A 21,658-nucleotide genomic window follows, 5' to 3' on the forward strand; every position below is an offset into this window, starting at 1 on the left:
ATGATGAAAAACTGCGCGCTATAGTATGCCGTACGATATGGGCTATAGCCCACGGTCCAAAATGATGAGAAACGAGGCTAACTTTTTTTTTCAAAATTTCAAAAAACATGGGCTATAACCCATCGTTTTTGTCATTTCGTCATTTTTTTCAAATCCTCAAAAATGATGAAAAACTGCGCGCTATAGTATGCCGTACGATATGGGCTATAGCCCACGGTCCAAAATGATGAGAAACGAGGCTAACTTTTTTTTTCAAAATTTCAAAAAACATGGGCTATAACCCATCGTTTTTGTCATTTCGTCATTTTTTTCAAATCTTCAAAAATGATGAAAAACGGCGCGCTATAGTATGCCGTACGATATGGGCTATAGCCCACGGTCCAAAATGATGAGAAACGAGGCTAACTTTTTTTTTCAAAATTTCAAAAAACATGGGCTATAACCCATCGTTTTTGTCATTTCGTCATTTTTTCAAATCCTCAAAAATGATGAAAAACTGCGCGCTATAGTATGCCGTACGATATGGGCTATAGCCCACGGTCCAAAATGATGAGAAACGAGGCTAACTTTTTTTTTCAAAATTTCAAAAAACATGGGCTTATAACCCATCGTTTTTGTCATTTCGTCATTTTTTTCAAATCTTCAAAAATGATGAAAAACGGCGCGCTATAGTATGCCGTACGATATGGGCTATAGCCCACGGTCCAAAATGATGAGAAACGAGGCTAACTTTTTTTTTCAAAATTTCAAAAAACATGGGCTATAACCCATCGTTTTTGTCCTTTCGTCATTTTTTTCAAATCCTCAAAAATGATGAAAAACTGCGCGCTATAGTATGCCGTACGATATGGGCTATAGCCCACGGTCCAAAATGATGAGAAACGAGGCTAACTTTTTTTTTCAAAATTTCAAAAAACATGGGCTATAACCCATCGTTTTTGTCATTTCGTCATTTTTTTCAAATCTTCAAAAATGATGAAAAACGGCGCGCTATAGTATGCCGTACGATATGGGCTATAGCCCACGGTCCAAAATGATGAGAAACGAGGCTAACTTTTTTTTTCAAAATTTCAAAAAACATGGGCTATAACCCATCGTTTTTGTCATTTCGTCATTTTTTTCAAATCCTCAAAAATGATGAAAAACGGCGCGCTATAGTATGCTGTACGATATGGGCTATAGCCCATGGTCCAAAATGATGAGAAACGAGGATAACTTTTTTTTTCAAAATTTCAAAAAACATGGGCTATAACCCATCGTTTTTGTCATTTCGTCATTTTTTCAAATCCTCAAAAATGATGAAAAACTGTGCGCTATAGTATGCCGTACGATATGGGCTATAGCCCACGGTCCAAAATGATGAGAAACGAGGCTAACTTTTTTTTTCAAAATTTCAAAAAACATGGGCTATAACCCATCGTTTTTGTCATTTCGTCATTTTTTTCAAATCCTCAAAAATGATGAAAAACGGCGCGCTATAGTATGCTGTACGATATGGGCTATAGCCCATGGTCCAAAATGATGAGAAACGAGGATAACTTTTTTTTTCAAAATTTCAAAAAACATGGGCTATAACCCATCGTTTTTGTCATTTCGTCATTTTTTCAAATCCTCAAAAATGATGAATAAACTGCGCGCTATAGTATGCCGTACGATATGGGCTATAGCCCACAGTCCAAAATGATGAGAAACGAGGCTAACTTTTTTTTTCAAAATTTCAAAAAACATGGGCTATAACCCATCGTTTTTGTCATTTCGTCATTTTTTCCAAATCCTCAAAAATGATGAAAAACTGCGCGCTATAGTATGCCGTACGATATGGGCTATAGCCCACGGTCCAAAATGATGAGAAACGAGGCTAACTTTTTTTTTCAAAATTTCAAAAAACATGGGCTATAACCCATCGTTTTTGTCATTTCGTCATTTTTTCCAAATCCTCAAAAATGATGAAAAACTGCGCGCTATAGTATGCCGTACGATATGGGCTATAGCCCACGGTCCAAAATGATGAGAAACGAGGCTAACTTTTTTTTTCAAAATTTCAAAAAACATGGGCTATAACCCATCGTTTTTGTCATTTCGTCATTTTTTCAAATCCTCAAAAATGATGAAAAACTGCGCGCTATAGTATGCCGTACGATATGGGCTATAGCCCACGGTCCAAAATGATGAGAAACGAGGCTAACTTTTTTTTTCAAAATTTCAAAAAACATGGGCTATAACCCATCGTTTTTGTCATTTCGTCATTTTTTTCAAATCTTCAAAAATGATGAAAAACGGCGCGCTATAGTATGCCGTACGATATGGGCTATAGCCCACGGTCCAAAATGATGAGAAACGAGGCTAACTTTTTTTTTCAAAATTTCAAAAAACATGGGCTATAACCCATCGTTTTTGTCATTTCGTCATTTTTTTCAAATCCTCAAAAATGATGAAAAACGGCGCGCTATAGTATGCCGTACGATATGGGCTATAGCCCACGGTCCAAAATGATGAGAAACGAGGCTAACTTTTTTTTTCAAAATTTCAAAAAACATGGGCTATAACCCATCGTTTTTGTCATTTCGTAATTTTTTCCAAATCCTCAAAAATGATGAAAAACTGCGCGCTATAGTATGCCGTACGATATGGGCTATAGCCCACGGTCCAAAATGATGAGAAACGAGGCTAACTTTTTTTTTTCAAAATTTCAAAAAACATGGGCTATAACCCATTGTTTTTGTCATTTCGTCATTTTTTCAAATCCTCAAAAATGATGAAAAACTGCGCGCTATAGTATGCCGTACGATATGGGCTATAGCCCACGGTCCAAAATGATGAGAAACGAGGCTAACTTTTTTTTTCAAAATTTCAAAAAACATGGGCTATAACCCATCGTTTTTGTCATTTCGTCATTTTTTCCAAATCCTCAAAAATGATGAAAAACTGCGCGCTATAGTATGCCGTACGATATGGGCTATAGCCCACGGTCCAAAATGATGAGAAACGAGGCTAACTTTTTTTTTCAAAATTTAAAAAAACATGGGCTATAACCCATCGTTTTTGTCATTTCGTCATTTTTTCCAAATCCTCAAAAATGATGAAAAACTGCGCGCTATAGTATGCCGTACGATATGGGCTATAGCCCACGGTCCAAAATGATGAGAAACGAGGCTAACTTTTTTTTTCAAAATTTCAAAAAACATGGGCTATAACCCATCGTTTTTGTCATTTCGTCATTTTTTTCAAATCCTCAAAAATGATGAAAAACGGCGCGCTATAGTATGCCGTACGATATGGGCTATAGCCCATGGTCCAAAATGATGAGAAACGAGGATAACTTTTTTTTTCAAAATTTCAAAAAACATGGGCTATAACCCATCGTTTTTGTCATTTCGTCATTTTTTCAAATCCTCAAAAATGATGAAAAACTGCGCGCTATAGTATGCCGTACGATATGGGCTATAGCCCACGGTCCAAAATGATGAGAAACGAGGCTAACTTTTTTTTTCAAAATTTCAAAAAACATGGGCTATAACCCATCGTTTTTGTCATTTCGTCATTTTTTTCAAATCCTCAAAAATGATGAAAAACTGCGCGCTATAGTATGCCGTGCGATATGGGCTATAGCCCACGGTCCAAAATGATGAGAAACGAGGCTAACTTTTTTTTTCAAAATTTCAAAAAACATGGGCTATAACCCATCGTTTTTGTCATTTCGTCATTTTTTTCAAATCTTCAAAAATGATGAAAAACGGCGCGCTATAGTATGCCGTACGATATGGGCTATAGCCCACGGTCCAAAATGATGAGAAACGAGGCTAACTTTTTTTTTCAAAATTTCAAAAAACATGGGCTATAACCCATCGTTTTTGTCATTTCGTCATTTTTTCAAATCCTCAAAAATGATGAAAAACTGCGCGCTATAGTATGCCGTACGATATGGGCTATAGCCCACGGTCCAAAATGATGAGAAACGAGGCTAACTTTTTTTTTCAAAATTTCAAAAAACATGGGCTTATAACCCATCGTTTTTGTCATTTCGTCATTTTTTTCAAATCTTCAAAAATGATGAAAAACGGCGCGCTATAGTATGCCGTACGATATGGGCTATAGCCCACGGTCCAAAATGATGAGAAACGAGGCTAACTTTTTTTTTCAAAATTTCAAAAAACATGGGCTATAACCCATCGTTTTTGTCCTTTCGTCATTTTTTTCAAATCCTCAAAAATGATGAAAAACTGCGCGCTATAGTATGCCGTACGATATGGGCTATAGCCCACGGTCCAAAATGATGAGAAACGAGGCTAACTTTTTTTTTCAAAATTTCAAAAAACATGGGCTATAACCCATCGTTTTTGTCATTTCGTCATTTTTTTCAAATCTTCAAAAATGATGAAAAACGGCGCGCTATAGTATGCCGTACGATATGGGCTATAGCCCACGGTCCAAAATGATGAGAAACGAGGCTAACTTTTTTTTTCAAAATTTCAAAAAACATGGGCTATAACCCATCGTTTTTGTCATTTCGTCATTTTTTTCAAATCCTCAAAAATGATGAAAAACGGCGCGCTATAGTATGCTGTACGATATGGGCTATAGCCCATGGTCCAAAATGATGAGAAACGAGGATAACTTTTTTTTTCAAAATTTCAAAAAACATGGGCTATAACCCATCGTTTTTGTCATTTCGTCATTTTTTCAAATCCTCAAAAATGATGAAAAACTGCGCGCTATAGTATGCCGTACGATATGGGCTATAGCCCACGGTCCAAAATGATGAGAAACGAGGCTAACTTTTTTTTTCAAAATTTCAAAAAACATGGGCTATAACCCATCGTTTTTGTCATTTCGTCATTTTTTCAAATCCTCAAAAATGATGAAAAACTGCGCGCTATAGTATGCCGTACGATATGGGCTATAGCCCACGGTCCAAAATGATGAGAAACGAGGCTAACTTTTTTTTTCAAAATTTCAAAAAACATGGGCTATAACCCATCGTTTTTGTCATTTCGTCATTTTTTCAAATCCTCAAAAATGATGAAAAACTGCGCGCTATAGTATGCCGTACGATATGGGCTATAGCCCACGGTCCAAAATGATGAGAAACGAGGCTAACTTTTTTTTTCAAAATTTCAAAAAACATGGGCTATAACCCATCGTTTTTGTCATTTCGTCATTTTTTCCAAATCCTCAAAAATGATGAAAAACTGCGCGCTATAGTATGCCGTACGATATGGGCTATAGCCCACGGTCCAAAATGATGAGAAACGAGGCTAACTTTTTTTTTTAAATTTCAAAAAACATGGGCTATAACCCATCGTTTTTGTCATTTCGTCATTTTTTTCAAATCCTCAAAAATGATGAAAAACGGCGCGCTATAGTATGCCGTACGATATGGGCTATAGCCCACGGTCCAAAATGATGAGAAACGAGGATAACTTTTTTTTTCAAAATTTCAAAAAACATGGGCTATAACCCATCGTTTTTGTCATTTCGTCATTTTTTCAAATCCTCAAAAATGATGAAAAACTGCGCGCTATAGTATGCCGTACGATATGGGCTATAGCCCACGGTCCAAAATGATGAGAAACGAGGCTAACTTTTTTTTTCAAAATTTCAAAAAACATGGGCTATAACCCATCGTTTTTGTCATTTCGTCATTTTTTTCAAATCTTCAAAAATGATGAAAAACGGCGCGCTATAGTATGCCGTACGATATGGGCTATAGCCCACGGTCCAAAATGATGAGAAACGAGGCTAACTTTTTTTTTCAAAATTTCAAAAAACATGGGCTATAACCCATCGTTTTTGTCATTTCGTCATTTTTTTCAAATCCTCAAAAATGATGAAAAACTGCGCGCTATAGTATGCCGTACGATATGGGCTATAGCCCACGGTCCAAAATGATGAGAAACGAGGCTAACTTTTTTTTTCAAAATTTCAAAAAACATGGGCTATAACCCATCGTTTTTGTCATTTCGTCATTTTTTTCAAATCTTCAAAAATGATGAAAAACGGCGCGCTATAGTATGCCGTACGATATGGGCTATAGCCCACGGTCCAAAATGATGAGAAACGAGGCTAACTTTTTTTTTCAAAATTTCAAAAAACATGGGCTATAACCCATCGTTTTTGTCATTTCGTCATTTTTTCAAATCCTCAAAAATGATGAAAAACTGCGCGCTATAGTATGCCGTACGATATGGGCTATAGCCCACGGTCCAAAATGATGAGAAACGAGGCTAACTTTTTTTTTCAAAATTTCAAAAAACATGGGCTATAACCCATCGTTTTTGTCATTTCGTCATTTTTTTCAAATCTTCAAAAATGATGAAAAACGGCGCGCTATAGTATGCCGTACGATATGGGCTATAGCCCACGGTCCAAAATGATGAGAAACGAGGCTAACTTTTTTTTTCAAAATTTCAAAAAACATGGGCTATAACCCATCGTTTTTGTCATTTCGTCATTTTTTTCAAATCCTCAAAAATGATGAAAAACGGCGCGCTATAGTATGCCGTACGATATGGGCTATAGCCCACGGTCCAAAATGATGAGAAACGAGGATAACTTTTTTTTTCAAAATTTCAAAAAACATGGGCTATAACCCATCGTTTTTGTCATTTCGTCATTTTTTTCAAATCCTCAAAAATGATGAAAAACTGCGCGCTATAGTATGCCGTACGATATGGGCTATAGCCCACGGTCCAAAATGATGAGAAACGAGGGTAACTTTTTTTTTCAAAATTTCAAAAAACATGGGCTATAACCCATCGTTTTTGTCATTTCGTCATTTTTTTCAAATCTTCAAAAATGATGAAAAACGGCGCGCTATAGTATGCCGTACGATATGGGCTATAGCCCACGGTCCAAAATGATGAGAAACGAGGCTAACTTTTTTTTTCAAAATTTCAAAAAACATGGGCTATAACCCATCGTTTTTGTCATTTCGTCATTTTTTCAAATCCTCAAAAATGATGAAAAACTGCGCGCTATAGTATGCCGTACGATATGGGCTATAGCCCACGGTCCAAAATGATGAGAAACGAGGCTAACTTTTTTTTTCAAAATTTCAAAAAACATGGGCTATAACCCATCGTTTTTGTCATTTCGTCATTTTTTTCAAATCTTCAAAAATGATGAAAAACGGCGCGCTATAGTATGCCGTACGATATGGGCTATAGCCCACGGTCCAAAATGATGAGAAACGAGGCTAACTTTTTTTTTCAAAATTTCAAAAAACATGGGCTATAAGTTATAACCCATCGTTTTTGTCATTTTGTCATTTTTTTCAAATCCTCAAAAATGATGAAAAACTGCGCGCTATAGTATGCCGTACGATATGGGCTATAGCCCACGGTCCAAAATGATGAGAAACGAGGCTAACTTTTTTTTTCAAAATTTCAAAAAACATGGGCTATAACCCATCGTTTTTGTCATTTCGTCATTTTTTCCAAATCCTCAAAAATGATGAAAAACTGCGCGCTATAGTATGCCGTACGATATGGGCTATAGCCCACGGTCCAAAATGATGAGAAACGAGGCTAACTTTTTTTTTTAAATTTCAAAAAACATGGGCTATAACCCATCGTTTTTGTCATTTCGTCATTTTTTTCAAATCCTCAAAAATGATGAAAAACGGCGCGCTATAGTATGCCGTACGATATGGGCTATAGCCCACGGTCCAAAATGATGAGAAACGAGGATAACTTTTTTTTTCAAAATTTCAAAAAACATGGGCTATAACCCATCGTTTTTGTCATTTCGTCATTTTTTCAAATCCTCAAAAATGATGAAAAACTGCGCGCTATAGTATGCCGTACGATATGGGCTATAGCCCACGGTCCAAAATGATGAGAAACGAGGCTAACTTTTTTTTTCAAAATTTCAAAAAACATGGGCTATAACCCATCGTTTTTGTCATTTCGTCATTTTTTTCAAATCTTCAAAAATGATGAAAAACGGCGCGCTATAGTATGCCGTACGATATGGGCTATAGCCCACGGTCCAAAATGATGAGAAACGAGGCTAACTTTTTTTTTCAAAATTTCAAAAAACATGGGCTATAACCCATCGTTTTTGTCATTTCGTCATTTTTTTCAAATCCTCAAAAATGATGAAAAACTGCGCGCTATAGTATGCCGTACGATATGGGCTATAGCCCACGGTCCAAAATGATGAGAAACGAGGCTAACTTTTTTTTTCAAAATTTCAAAAAACATGGGCTATAACCCATCGTTTTTGTCATTTCGCCATTTTTTTCAAATCTTCAAAAATGATGAAAAACGGCGCGCTATAGTATGCCGTACGATATGGGCTATAGCCCACGGTCCAAAATGATGAGAAACGAGGCTAACTTTTTTTTTCAAAATTTCAAAAAACATGGGCTATAACCCATCGTTTTTGTCATTTCGTCATTTTTTCAAATCCTCAAAAATGATGAAAAACTGCGCGCTATAGTATGCCGTACGATATGGGCTATAGCCCACGGTCCAAAATGATGAGAAACGAGGCTAACTTTTTTTTTCAAAATTTCAAAAAACATGGGCTATAACCCATCGTTTTTGTCATTTCGTCATTTTTTTCAAATCTTCAAAAATGATGAAAAACGGCGCGCTATAGTATGCCGTACGATATGGGCTATAGCCCACGGTCCAAAATGATGAGAAACGAGGCTAACTTTTTTTTTCAAAATTTCAAAAAACATGGGCTATAACTAGAGATGCACCGATCGATCGGCCTCCCGATCGATCGGGCCCGATCACGTCATTTTCAAAAGATCGGGATCGGGAAAAAAATATCGGGAAATATTTATTTATTAAATATTTTTTATTTTTATTTTTATTAAATCATTTCATAATTGTATTTAACGTTACAGAAGAAACGTGACCATCTATAAGTCTTAAAGTCATCCTCCCGAGTCTTTTGTTTTGTTTTTTAATACAGATTGGTTCATAATAACAACAAAACATCCTCCTCTGAGTCGAAACAGCCTCTTGCTGCTGCTCCTAGGAAAACTTGTTGCACGACAGTGACGTTGGCCCTAAACAGCAGATCTGCAAGCTCACAATGAGTTGCTTTCGCAACGCGCTGTGATCTTGTAGATTTGCTATTGGGCGACGAATGGCGACGTTCGTGTAACTTGCGTGGCTAGTAGGCTAATAGCAGAAAGCTAACGACAACAAGCGGCAGCGGCTGCACTGAAACAACCGACGCTTAAAGCGACTTTTAAAAAGAAGGAACCACAGAGAGAGAGAGAGAGAGAGAAAGTGATGAGGAGAATCCAGCCCTCGTAAAGACCACTCGGTGGAATAATTATTGATCGTCATACACAGAGACACACACAGCGGAGTAACCTCGAATCAACAGGCTTCTAAGCACCGTCTTGTTCAGATCTGCTTCTGCATCTGCACTCGCTGTTTGAGTGCTAAAAAGGGAGAGAGAGAGCAAAAACAACTCGTTGTTGTTGCTCTGTCCACCCGGAGCAGGAGAAGAACATTCCGTCTGAAAAGTCCCAACAAAATACTCTATGTCCAATCCATGACTGTAGATAGAAACCCTTCTTCTAATAATATAAGCATAATATCTCATGCAGAGATCTTTATTGTAAACTTTTGTAAATGTTTCTGTGCGACACGGAATCCCTCCTCTCCCCAGTGAGCTCTCCTCTCCTCCCTGCATGTGCTGCGACTCTGCACCACGTGTGAGTGCATAGGTGCATTATTTTTCCCTTGAACATAATGATGAGGCACATTAAAATAGCAATATAAGGTTTTTTTCCCCCTTTAAATAATGAAAAGGCAGAAATGTCTAATAAAATAATATATGCTAAAAAAAGAATAAAAGATAATGCTATAAATAAACTTTTTGAGTGGTGCAAGCCAGTCCCTTGGACTTATGTGTGTGGGTGCCTGCCTGGCTGGCTGGGTATGAGCATGAAAACAGCATGGTTGTTTTTCACCACCTGTGTGCAACCTAACACATGCACACAAACACATGCCCATATTAACTGTATATGATGATTTCGTGTGTGCCAGTACAGTACAGTAGAGGGTACAGTAGAGGGACCGGCACACAGTAACTCTGTCATTTCTCAACCGTTTCGGACACGGGGTGGCAGTTCGGAACCGTTTTAGTCCCTTTTTTTTTCTTACTGCATTGCCAAAATGTATCTGATCGGGAAGAATTATCGGAAATGATCGGAATTGTATCGGGAGCAAAAAAAAGTGATCGGATCGGGAAATATCGGGATCGGCAGATACTCAAACTCAAATGATCGGGATCGGATCGGGAGCAAAAAAACGTGATCGGTGCATCTCTAGCTATAACCCATCGTTTTTGTCATTTTGTCATTTTTTTCAAATCCTCAAAAATGATGAAAAACTGCTCGCTATAGTATGCCGTACGATATGGGCTATAGCCCACGGTCCAAAATGATGAGAAACGAGGCTAACTTTTTTTTTCAAAATTTCAAAAAACATGGGCTATAACCCATCGTTTTTGTCATTTCGTCATTTTTTTCAAATCTTCAAAAATGATGAAAAACGGCGCGCTATAGTATGCCGTACGATATGGGCTATAGCCCACGGTCCAAAATGATGAGAAACGAGGCTAACTTTTTTTTTCAAAATTTCAAAAAACATGGGCTATAACCCATCGTTTTTGTCATTTCGTCATTTTTTTCAAACCCTCAAAAATGATGAAAAACTGCGCGCTATAGTATGCCATACGATATGGGCTATAGCCCACGGTCCAAAATGATGAGAAACGAGGCTAACTTTTTTTTTCAAAATTTCAAAAAACATGGGCTATAACCCATCGTTTTTGTCATTTCGTCATTTTTTCCAAATCCTCAAAAATGATGAAAAACTGCGCGCTATAGTATGCCGTACGATATGGGCTATAGCCCACGGTCCAAAATGATGAGAAACGAGGCTAACTTTTTTTTTCAAAATTTCAAAAAACATGGGCTATAACCCATCGTTTTTGTAATTTCGTCATTTTTTCCAAATCCTCAAAAATGATGAAAAACTGCGCGCTATAGTATGCCGTACGATATGGGCTATAGCCCACGGTCCAAAATGATGAGAAACGAGGCTAACTTTTTTTTTCAAAATTTCAAAAAACATGGGCTATAACCCATCGTTTTTGTCATTTTGTCATTTTTTTCAAATCCTCAAAAATGATGAAAAACGGCGCGCTATAGTATGCCGTACGATATGGGCTATAGCCCATGGTCCAAAATGATGAGAAACGAGGATAACTTTTTTTTTCAAAATTTCAAAAAACATGGGCTATAACCCATCGTTTTGGTCATTTCGTCATTTTTTTCAAACCCTCAAAAATGATGAAAAACGGCGCGCTATAGTATGCCGTACGATATGGGCTATAGCCCACGGTCCAAAATGATGAGAAACGAGGCTAACTTTTTTTTTCAAAATTTCAAAAAACATGGGCTATAACCCATCGTTTTTGTCATTTCGTCATTTTTTTCAAACCCTCAAAAATGATGAAAAACTGCGCGCTATAGTATGCCATACGATATGGGCTATAGCCCACGGTCCAAAATGATGAGAAACGAGGCTAACTTTTTTTTTCAAAATTTCAAAAAACATGGGCTATAACCCATCGTTTTTGTCATTTCGTCATTTTTTCCAAATCCTCAAAAATGATGAAAAACTGCGCGCTATAGTATGCCGTACGATATGGGCTATAGCCCACGGTCCAAAATGATGAGAAACGAGGCTAACTTTTTTTTTCAAAATTTCAAAAAACATGGGCTATAACCCATCGTTTTTGTCATTTCGTCATTTTTTCCAAATCCTCAAAAATGATGAAAAACTGCGCGCTATAGTATGCCGTACGATATGGGCTATAGCCCACGGTCCAAAATGATGAGAAACGAGGCTAACTTTTTTTTTCAAAATTTCAAAAAACATGGGCTATAACCCATCGTTTTTGTCATTTTGTCATTTTTTTCAAATCTTCAAAAATGATGAAAAACGGCGCGCTATAGTATGCCGTACGATATGGGCTATAGCCCACGGTCCAAAATGATGAGAAACGAGGCTAACTTTTTTTTTCAAAATTTCAAAAAACATGGGCTATAACCCATCGTTTTTGTCATTTCGTCATTTTTTCAAATCCTCAAAAATGATGAAAAACTGCGCGCTATAGTATGCCGTACGATATGGGCTATAGCCCACGGTCCAAAATGATGAGAAACGAGGCTAACTTTTTTTTTCAAAATTTCAAAAAACATGGGCTATAACCCATCGTTTTTGTCATTTCGTCATTTTTTTCAAACCCTCAAAAATGATGAAAAACTGCGCGCTATAGTATGCCATACGATATGGGCTATAGCCCACGGTCCAAAATGATGAGAAACGAGGCTAACTTTTTTTTTCAAAATTTCAAAAAACATGGGCTATAACCCATCGTTTTTGTCATTTCGTCATTTTTTCCAAATCCTCAAAAATGATGAAAAACTGCGCGCTATAGTATGCCGTACGATATGGGCTATAGCCCACGGTCCAAAATGATGAGAAACGAGGCTAACTTTTTTTTTCAAAATTTCAAAAAACATGGGCTATAACCCATCGTTTTTGTAATTTCGTCATTTTTTCCAAATCCTCAAAAATGATGAAAAACTGCGCGCTATAGTATGCCGTACGATATGGGCTATAGCCCACGGTCCAAAATGATGAGAAACGAGGCTAACTTTTTTTTTCAAAATTTCAAAAAACATGGGCTATAACCCATCGTTTTTGTCATTTTGTCATTTTTTTCAAATCCTCAAAAATGATGAAAAACGGCGCGCTATAGTATGCCGTACGATATGGGCTATAGCCCATGGTCCAAAATGATGAGAAACGAGGATAACTTTTTTTTTCAAAATTTCAAAAAACATGGGCTATAACCCATCGTTTTGGTCATTTCGTCATTTTTTTCAAACCCTCAAAAATGATGAAAAACGGCGCGCTATAGTATGCCGTACGATATGGGCTATAGCCCACGGTCCAAAATGATGAGAAACGAGGCTAACTTTTTTTTTCAAAATTTCAAAAAACATGGGCTATAACCCATCGTTTTTGTCATTTCGTCATTTTTTTCAAACCCTCAAAAATGATGAAAAACTGCGCGCTATAGTATGCCATACGATATGGGCTATAGCCCACGGTCCAAAATGATGAGAAACGAGGCTAACTTTTTTTTTCAAAATTTCAAAAAACATGGGCTATAACCCATCGTTTTTGTCATTTCGTCATTTTTTCCAAATCCTCAAAAATGATGAAAAACTGCGCGCTATAGTATGCCGTACGATATGGGCTATAGCCCACGGTCCAAAATGATGAGAAACGAGGCTAACTTTTTTTTTCAAAATTTCAAAAAACATGGGCTATAACCCATCGTTTTTGTCATTTCGTCATTTTTTCCAAATCCTCAAAAATGATGAAAAACTGCGCGCTATAGTATGCCGTACGATATGGGCTATAGCCCACGGTCCAAAATGATGAGAAACGAGGCTAACTTTTTTTTTCAAAATTTCAAAAAACATGGGCTATAACCCATCGTTTTTGTCATTTTGTCATTTTTTTCAAATCCTCAAAAATGATGAAAAACGGCGCGCTATAGTATGCCGTACGATATGGGCTATAGCCCATGGTCCAAAATGATGAGAAACGAGGATAACTTTTTTTTTCAAAATTTCAAAAAACATGGGCTATAACCCATCGTTTTTGTCATTTCGTCATTTTTTTCAAACCCTCAAAAATGATGAAAAACTGCGCGCTATAGTATGCCGTACGATATGGGCTATAGCCCATGGTCCAAAATGATGAGAAACGAGGATAACTTTTTTTTTCAAAATATCAAAAAACATGGGCTATAACCCATCGTTTTTGTCATTTCGTCATTTTTTCAAATCCTCAAAAATGATGAAAAACTGCGCACTATAGTATGCCGTACGATATGGGCTATAGCCCACGGTCCAAAATGATGAGAAACGAGGCTAACTTTTTTTTTCAAAATTTCAAAAAACATGGGCTATAACCCATCGTTTTTGTCATTTCGTCATTTTTTTCAAATCTTCAAAAATGATGAAAAACGGCGCGCTATAGTATGCCGTACGATATGGGCTATAGCCCACGGTCCAAAATGATGAGAAACGAGGCTAACTTTTTTTTTCAAAATTTCAAAAAACATGGGCTATAACCCATCGTTTTTGTCATTTCGTAATTTTTTTCAAATCTTCAAAAATGATGAAAAACGGCGCGCTATAGTATGCCGTACGATATGGGCTATAGCCCACGGTCCAAAATGATGAGAAACGAGGCTAACTTTTTTTTTCAAAATTTTAAAAAACATGGGCTATAACCCATCGTTTTTGTCATTTCGTCATTTTTTTCAAATCCTCAAAAATGATGAAAAACGGCGCGCTATAGTATGCCGTACGATATGGGCTATAGCCCACGGTCCAAAATGATGAGAAACGAGGCTAACTTTTTTTTTCAAAATTTCAAAAAACATGGGCTATAACCCATCGTTTTTTTCATTTTTAATTTTTTTCAAATCCTCAAAAATGATGAAAAACGGCGTGCCATAGTATGCCGTACGATATGGGCATATTTCGTCACACACACACACGCACACGCACACGCACACGCACACGCTCACACACACACACACACACACACACACACACACACACACAGACAGTGTAATTAGTGTTAAGCCAGTTCAGTTGTCGTAGATCAGCTCAATTGATGTCCAGCACACATGTGAAACTGATCAGTTTGGTAGAGTGATCTCATCTCCTCTGCCCTTTTCCTCCTCCATTTGCATATACGTTTTCACGCTTTAAAAAACATTTCATGATGCAGTGGTTAAAATAATCCTATTAAAGCAAAGTTGAAACCCATGTTTTTTTTAATTTTGAAAAAAAAGTTATCCTCGTTTCTCATCAACCAAATGGACCCTTACAGGTCCAACACTGGTTATCGAAGCGTGCACACACACACACACACACACACACACACACACACACACACACACACTGTTGAAATGTAAAATTTACATTTCAACGAAAGGACCTGTAAATGACAACACAAAAACTAAGGCACTGGTGTCGTACTTCTGGTTTACCGGAACGGGGTGCAACTCCCTGCAGTGCCCTGCTCAATTTGTTGTATTTACATGGTTCATTGGTCCATTGCTTTGCACACTGACTTTCAGAAGGACAACTTTAAAGCAGCACAGAAATTCCCCATGATTGTGTGCCTCAGTGGACCAACGGATAAGTCAAATGATGTCCGTAGTATACGTAGTAGAAGTGTGCCGGTTCGAACCCCGACATACTCAAATCTTTACTGACACTTTGCATTCCACACTAACATCAACTAGCACAGAAAAGCTGTGTTGTAGTAACCAGCAGTTAGCTCAGTGTGATGAGTGGCTGTACTTAGTTGTGATCCACAGGTCCACGGTTCAAATCCCACATTATTCATGTGTCTCTGTGATGCTTTGCTTTGCACACTGACTTTCTTGAATAAAAAATAAAAACTCAAAAGCACCAGGAGACATCTGCTGAATGCCCCAAGGTGCCTTGGCTCAATGGTGTGGAGCGCTTGACCCAGTTGCCAGCTTCAGACAGTTGGCCGGTTCAAGTCCCATGTCATGACATCAAGGTGCTGGGAAGGACCATCGGGAGACGGTGCTCTCTCCCCCTGTTTCCTGAAAAGTAACGGTTGGGGGTTATGCCGTACGATATAGGCTATAGCCCACGGTCCAAAATGATGAGAAACAAGGATAACTTTTTTTTTCAAAATTCGCAATTTGCAATTTCCGCAATTTCCGTAATTTCCGCAATTTGCAATTAATTCCGCAATTTCCGCAATTCCGCATTTTCCACAATTACGATTTCCGCAATTTCCGCAATTTGCAATTTCCGCAATTTCCGCAATTTGCAATTTCCGCAATTTCCGCAATTTTCATTTCCGCAATTCCGCAATTTCCACAATTACGATTTCCGCAATTTCCGCAACTCCGCAATTTCCGCAATTAACATTTTCGCAATTTGCGCAATTTCGCAATTTGCGCAATTTGCGGAAATTGCGGAATAAATGAAAAATACGATGGGTTATAGCCCATGTTTTTTGAAATTTTGAAAAAAAAAGTTATCCTTGTTTCTCATCATTTTGGACCTTGGGCTATAGCCTATATCGTACGGCATAACCCCCAACCGTTACTTTTCAGGAAACAGGGGGAGAGAGCACCGTCTCCCGATGGTCCTTCCCAGCACCTTGATGTCATGACATGGGACTTGAACCGGCCAACTGTCTGAAGCTGGCAACTGGGTCAAGCGCTCCACACCATTGAGCCAAGGCACCTTGGGGCATTCAGCAGATGTCTCCTGGTGCTTTTGAGTTTTTATTTTTTATTCAAGAAAGTCAGTGTGCAAAGCAAAGCATCACAGAGACACATGAATAATGTGGGATTTGAACCGTGGACCTGTGGATCACAACTAAGTACAGCCACTCATCACACTGAGCTAACTGCTGGTTACTACAACACAGCTTTTCTGTGCTAGTTGATGTTAGTGTGGAATGCAAAGTGTCAGTAAAGATTTGAGTATGTCGGGGTTCGAACCGGCACACTTCTACTACGTATACTACGGACATCATTTGACTTATCCGTTGGTCCACTGAGGCACACAATCATGGGGAATTTCTGTGCTGCTTTAAAGTTGTCCTTCTGAAAGTCAGTGTGCAAAGCAATGGACCAATGAACCATGTAAATACAACAAATTGAGCAGGGCACTGCAGGGAGTTGCACCCCGTTCCGGTAAACCAGAAGTACGACACCAGTGCCTTAGTTTTTGTGTTGTCATTTACAGGTCCTTTCGTTGAAATGTAAATTTTACATTTCAACAGTGTGTGTGTGTGTGTGTGTGTGTGTGTGTGTGTGTGTGTGTGTGTGTGTGTGTGTGTGTGTGTGTGCACGCTTCGATAACCAGTGTTGGACCTGTAAGGGTCCATTTGGTTGATGAGAAACGAGGATAACTTTTTTTTCAAAATTAAAAAAAACATGGGTTTCAACTTTGCTTTAATAGGATTATTTTAACCATCATGAAATGTTTTTTAAAGCGTGAAAACGTATATGCAAATGGAGGAGGAAAAGGGCAGAGGAGATGAGATCACTCTACCAAACTGATCAGTTTCACATGTGTGCTGGACATCAATTGAGCTGATCTAGGACAACTGAACTGGCTTAACACTAATTACACTGTGTGTGTGTGTGTGTGTGTGTGTGTGTGTGCGTGCGTGCGTGTGCGTGTGCGTGTGCGTGTGTGTGTGTGTGTGTGTGACGAAATATGCCCATATCGTACGGCATACTATGGCATGCCGTTTTTCATCATTTTTGAGGATTTGGAAAAAAAATTAAAAATGAAAAAAAAGATGGGTTATAGCCCATGTTTTTTGAAATTTTGAAAATAAAAGTTAGCCTCGTTTCTCATCATTTTGGACCGTGGGCTATAGCCCATATCGTACGGCATAATATGGACTAATTAGGGAAATTTGCGGAAAAAACGATATGTTATAGCGAAAAGTTTTTAGAATTTTTTGAAAAATTGCGGAAATTGCGGAATTTTGAATTTAGAATTTTTTTGAAAAATTGCGAAATTGCGGAAATTGCGGAAAGAAACATGGGTTATAGCCCATGTTTTTTTAAATTTTGAAAAAAAAAGTTAGCCTCGTTTCTCATCATTTTGGACCGTGGGCTATAGCCCATATCGTACGGCATACTATGGCACGCCGTTTTTCATCATTTTTGAGGATTTGAAAAAAATGAAAAAAAAAATCTGCAATTTCCATTTCCGCAATTACCATTTACGCAATTTACGCAATTTCCGCAACTAAATATTTAGTTTTAGTTCTGTGGCTCAAATATGGCCTCGATACAAAAAGGGTTAAACTCCTGTGATAGACCAAACTACTCCAGAAAATGATGATAGTAAGTGAGAGCATACAACAAGATTGTTTCATTTGTGGGAAGGGCAGTAAAGTACCAGAACATCTGAACAGCCATGACTTGTACAGGTGAGGTAAGTCTCATACCTGTTTGTGTATGACAAATATCATAAATGCTGTTTTAAGCTCAAGCTCAGCTATTTTTCAATACCTAAAGTATAACATAATGCTAAAAACACCAAAAGGGGTTCCTGCCCAGAATGGGTTAAGCACACTTAAGTAATTGACAAAAAAAAAAAAAAAAAAGAAAGTGAGGACACTAAAATGTCACTCAAATAATAGTGATTAATGATTGAATTGTGTGTTTGGCTTTGAGCATTGGAACATATGAATCAAAAGAATGTCTGTTTGCCTTTTAGGCTTCCTAATAAAATAAATCCCAGCCGATATGACAACTTAAATATACAGTGAAATTATTGACATGTAATATTTTTAGCCAATCCTATCAACAGCTACAATGTACATTCTGTCTCAACACAAACTAAATGCCATTGACAATGAATAGAGAATTTACGTCATGTGTCTGAGCATGTATGTCGGTGGTCACCCTTGGCCAATAAGGGACCACCATTCTTGATGATGTACGATGATTAGAGCGCCCCTCACTTGACATGGGTGTGATTTTATGATCTACATATCAGCCTCTGTCTCAATCAGCATGTCTCAATTCATCACTGTTGAGCCCAGGCCTTCACCAGAGGTCCATATTGATAGTTGCTGAGTAAGCAGGCCACAGTCCACAGAGAATTAATGCTTCCCATCAAGGAAACAGGGATGTCAGACTGGAAGAGCTTGCACAGTTTAATTCTTCCGATTATTCTCTCAACATGGACTCGAAGGTGTGCAATCTCCTGGGTTTTATTAACATCTCCTGCTGGCATCTGGCTCTGTTTTGAGAGGAAGGGTGGGCGATACAGTTGACCTGGGATACAGTCAACAATCAAAAATCCCTTGTCTGCCATCACAGCCATATCCTTTGTCAGCAGGTCTTGGAGGCCTGACTGCTTAAACAGCTCTTTGTCACTGATGGAGCCAGCATACAGGTCTGAGATGAAGGTCACTGCTCCATGAGGTGCCATGCCAATCAGGCCCTTCAGGGTGGAATGTGACTTGTAGGATGAGAACATCTCACTCTGAAGAGACAAGCTTTCTGGCTGTTGGCATCTCAGCTCTGTGCAGTCGATAATCACCTACAAAATGAAGTAACATCATAAATGATTTTTCTAGGTCAAAGTGATGCAGAGAAAACAGTTCTCAGGTTTTAACAATGTCTGGAGAGATACATTGATCTGCCCATGCTCACACAACATTAAGACTACGCTGCCCTTCCCAATGTATGAATGAATTAATCATTGTAAGCGCTTTGAGTAGGCACGTAGTGCATAGAAAAGCGCTATAAAAATGCAATTCATTATTATTATTATTACTGACAGCTACTGACCACCCTATGTGCGCTGTGGACCCCATTTCCATCTAGTCTAGACTAATGCAAGTGATTGCGTTTACCTGTGTATCAGCGTATTTGCTCTCCCTGAACTCCCTCTGCAACACAGCCTGAACTTCCTCTTGGGACATCCACATTTTCAGTGAGCCCAGCAGAAAGTACAGGTAATATGTCCACGTTGTTATGATCCGGCTGACCGTTGATGGGTGGATCCCGAAACGATCTGCCAGGTCAACTTCTGTGGACCCCAACGCCAGGTACATGAGGAAAAGGAAGAATTCATCCCACGGAAGCAGAGCATGTCTCTGAAAGAGAATGTACAAAACATAGACAATTATGTCTAGTGTGTTTTACACACTACACATACAACACACTACGTCTGGTTGGTACTCCACAGTCCCCTCTGGTAGTTGCGCTTGTTGCTCTGTCACCACTGTCCCTTCGACCTATGAACTGTTTCAGTGGTGCAAGTCCATTTATGATCTTAAAAATGAGATCTGCAAAATGTTTAAATCTGTCAAAATTAAGTAACTTTTGAACTATAGCAATGGTGGTAACGTTTGGGCTTTTGGTCAAGTGTTCTTGATGTCTGTTTGTACAGTGATTTTAAAGTTGTCTGATTTGTCTGCGACCAGGCTGTGAAACAGTAGGTTATGTGTGAGACAATCATAGCATGCATGAAGAGTTTATCTGCATCTGTTGTTAGATATGGTCTTATGTGTCTGAAATTAGATACATTGAATTTGATTTTATTGGCTAAATGTTTAACATGTTTTTTAAATGTAAAGTCTTTAGTCTAGTGTAATTCCTAGATATTTAAATTCTGATACAACCTGAATACTACTACCCTCGATGACAAGGGTAGTGATGAAAAACTGCGCGCTATAGTATGCCGTACGATATGGGCTATAGCCCACGGTCCAAAATGATGAGAAACGAGGCTAACTTTTTTTTTCAAAATTTCAAAAAACATGGGCTATAACCCATCGTTTTTGTCATTTCGTCATTTTTTTAAAATCTTCAAAAATGATGAAAAACGGCGCGCTATAGTATGCCGTACGATATGGGCTATAGCCCACGGTCCAAAATGATGAGAAACGAGGCTAACTTTTTTTTTCTAAATTTCAAAAAACATGGGCTATAACCCATCGTTTTTGTCATTTCGTCATTTTTTTCAAATCTTCAAAAATGATGAAAAACTGCGCGCTATAGTATGCCGTACGATATGGGCTATAGCCCACGGTCCAAAATGATGAGAAACGAGGCTAACTTTTTTTTCCAAAATTTCAAAAAACATGGGCTATAACCCATCGTTTTTGTCATTTCGTCATTTTTTTCAAATCTTCAAAAATGATGAAAAACGGCGCGCTATAGTATGCCGTACGTTATGGGCTATAGCCCATGGTCCAAAATGATGAGAAACGAGGATAACTTTTTTTTTCAAAATTTCAAAAAACATGGGCTATAACCCATCGTTTTTGTCATTTCGTCATTTTTTTTCAAATCTTCAAAAATGATGAAAAACGGCGCGCTATAGTATGCCGTACGATATGGGCTATAGCCCACGGTCCAAAATGATGAGAAACGAGGCTAACTTTTTTTTTCAAAATTTCAAAAAACATGGGCTATAACCCATCGTTTTTGTCATTTCGTCATTTTTTTAAAATCTTCAAAAATGATGAAAAACTGCGCGCTATAGTATGCCGTACGATATGGGCTATAGCCCACGGTCCAAAATGATGAGAAACGAGGCTAACTTTTTTTTTCTAAATTTCAAAAAACATGGGCTATAACCCATCGTTTTTGTCATTTCGTCATTTTTTTCAAATCTTCAAAAATGATGAAAAACTGCGCGCTATAGTATGCCGTACGATATGGGCTATAGCCCACGGTCCAAAATGATGAGAAACGAGGCTAACTTTTTTTTCCAAAATTTCAAAAAACATGGGCTATAACCCATCGTTTTTGTCATTTCGTCATTTTTTTCAAATCTTCAAAAATGATGAAAAACGGCGCGCTATAGTATGCCGTACGATATGGGCTATAGCCCATGGTCCAAAATGATGAGAAACGAGGATAACTTTTTTTTTCAAAATTTCAAAAAACATGGGCTATAACCCATCGTTTTTGTCATTTCGTCATTTTTTTTCAAATCTTCAAAAATGATGAAAAACGGCGCGCTATAGTATGCCGTACGATATGG

This window comes from Protomyctophum bolini (genome assembly GCF_963924005.1).
Source record: "Protomyctophum bolini genome assembly, chromosome: 21".
NCBI classification, from domain to species: Eukaryota; Metazoa; Chordata; class Actinopteri; order Myctophiformes; family Myctophidae; genus Protomyctophum; species Protomyctophum bolini.